Here is a 2,248-nt window from a genome sequence, read left to right on the forward strand (position 1 = left end):
ATCCACCACCTCTACACTCAACACTACCTCCACCACCACTACTTTCACCAACTCCATCACTACCTCTACAACCACCACCACCTCCACCACCACCACCTCCACCACCACCACCTCAACCACCTCCACAACACCACCTCCACCACCTCCACCACCTCCACCACCTCTACAACCACCACCTTTACAACCACCACCAGATCCACCACCTCTACACTCAACACTACCTCCACCACCACTACTTTCACCAACTCCATCACTACCTCTACAACCACCACACCTCCACCACCACCACCTCCACCACCACCACCTCAACCACCTCCACAACACCACCTCCACCACCTCCACCACCTCCACCACCTCTACAACCACCACCTTTACAACCACCACCAGATCCACCACCTCTACACTCACCACTACCTCCACCACCACTACTTTCACCAACTCCATCACTACCTCTACAACCACCACCACCTCCACCACCACCACCTCCACCACTACCTCTACAACCACCTCCACATCCACCACTACTTCTAAAACCACCACCACCTCCACCTCTACCTCCTAAACCACCACTACCTCCACCACCTTCACCACTACATCCACCACCTCCAGCACCTCCACCACTACCTCTACAAACACCAGCACCTCCACCACTACCTATAAAACCACAAGCACCTCCACCACTACCTCTCCACCACCACCACCACCACCACTACCTCTACAACCACCACTACCTCCACCACCATCACCTCAACCACCTCCACACCACCACCACCACCACCACCTCCACCACATCCACCACCTCTACAACCACCACCTTTACAACCACCACCAGATCCATCACCTCTACAATCACCACTACCTCCACCACCACTACCTCCACCAACTCCACCACTACATCTACAAACACCACCACCTCCACCACCTCCACAACCACCACCACCACCACTACCTCTACAACCACAACCACTACCTCCCCCACTATCTCCAAAACCGCCACCACCTCCACCACCTCCACCACTACCTCCACCACCACCACTAACTCTACAACCACCACCTCCACCACCACCTCGACCACCTCCACCACTACATCTACAACCATCACCACCACCACCATCTCCAAAACCACCTCCACCACTACCTCTACAACCACATCCACCACTTCCACCACCACCTCCACCACCACCTTTACAACCACCACCTCCACCTCCACCACTACCTCTACAACCACCTCCACTACTACCTCCACCACCCCCACCACCTTCACCACTACCTCTACAACCACCACCCCCTCCACCACAACCACCACCTCCACCTCCACAACCACCACCACCACCACCACCTCCATCACTACCGCTACAACCACCACCCCCTCCACCACCACCACCTCAACCACCTCCACAACACCACCTCCACCACCTCCACCACCTCTACAACCACGACCGCTACAACCACCACCAGAACCACCACCTCTACAATCACCACTACCACCACCACAACCACCTCCACCACCTCCACCACCTCCACCCCCACCTCCAACACCACCTGCACAACCACCACCTCCACCACTACCTCTACAACCACCTCCACTACTAGCTCCACCACCTCCACCACCTTCACCACTACCTCTACAACCACCACCCCCTCCACCACAACCACCACCACCACCACCACTACCTCTACAACCACCTCCACCTCCACCACTACCTCTACAACCACCACCCCCTCCACCACCTCCACCACCACCGCCACTACTTCCAGCTCCTCAACCTTCCCTATTTCTCCTCATCCTCTAGTTTTGACATAGAGGAGTCACTCTCACTCTTTGTTTTCTTTCTTTCTTTCTTTCTCCTGTGCTTTCAAGAATTTCTGCAATGCTTCCCAGGAATTTGGAGTTTGTTGACTTTGGTTTGGGATAAAAGGTGTAGCCTAGTCTGTTCTCCCCGCTGATCTTACAGGCGATTAGATGGCCTCAATGTGAGCTGATGCTGACTCATAGGGTGCGAGACAGATGACTCATGGGTATGCTTCCCAAATGGTACCCTACTCCCTATATAGGGCACTACTAAGCTAAGGACCCTGGGACTAAACACCATCGTCTGCAACTGGATCCTGGACTTCCAGACGGGCCGTGCCCAGGTGGTAAGGGTAGGCAACAACACATCTGCCATGCTGACCTTCAAAACAGGGGCACCTCAGGGGGGAGTGCTTAGTCCCCTCCTGTACTTCCTGTTCACCCACGACTGCGTGG

General features: G+C 55.2%; 1 pseudogene; it reads left to right on the forward strand.

The window, feature by feature from the left end:
- The window catches only part of LOC124043087, a 2,885-nt pseudogene extending 1,081 nt beyond the window's left edge, over nucleotides 1-1,804 (forward strand).
- Nucleotides 1,805-2,248: the final 444 nt, after the last annotated feature.

Source organism: Oncorhynchus gorbuscha, linkage group LG09 (genome assembly GCF_021184085.1).
Source record: "Oncorhynchus gorbuscha isolate QuinsamMale2020 ecotype Even-year linkage group LG09, OgorEven_v1.0, whole genome shotgun sequence".
Taxonomy (NCBI): Eukaryota; Metazoa; Chordata; class Actinopteri; order Salmoniformes; family Salmonidae; genus Oncorhynchus; species Oncorhynchus gorbuscha.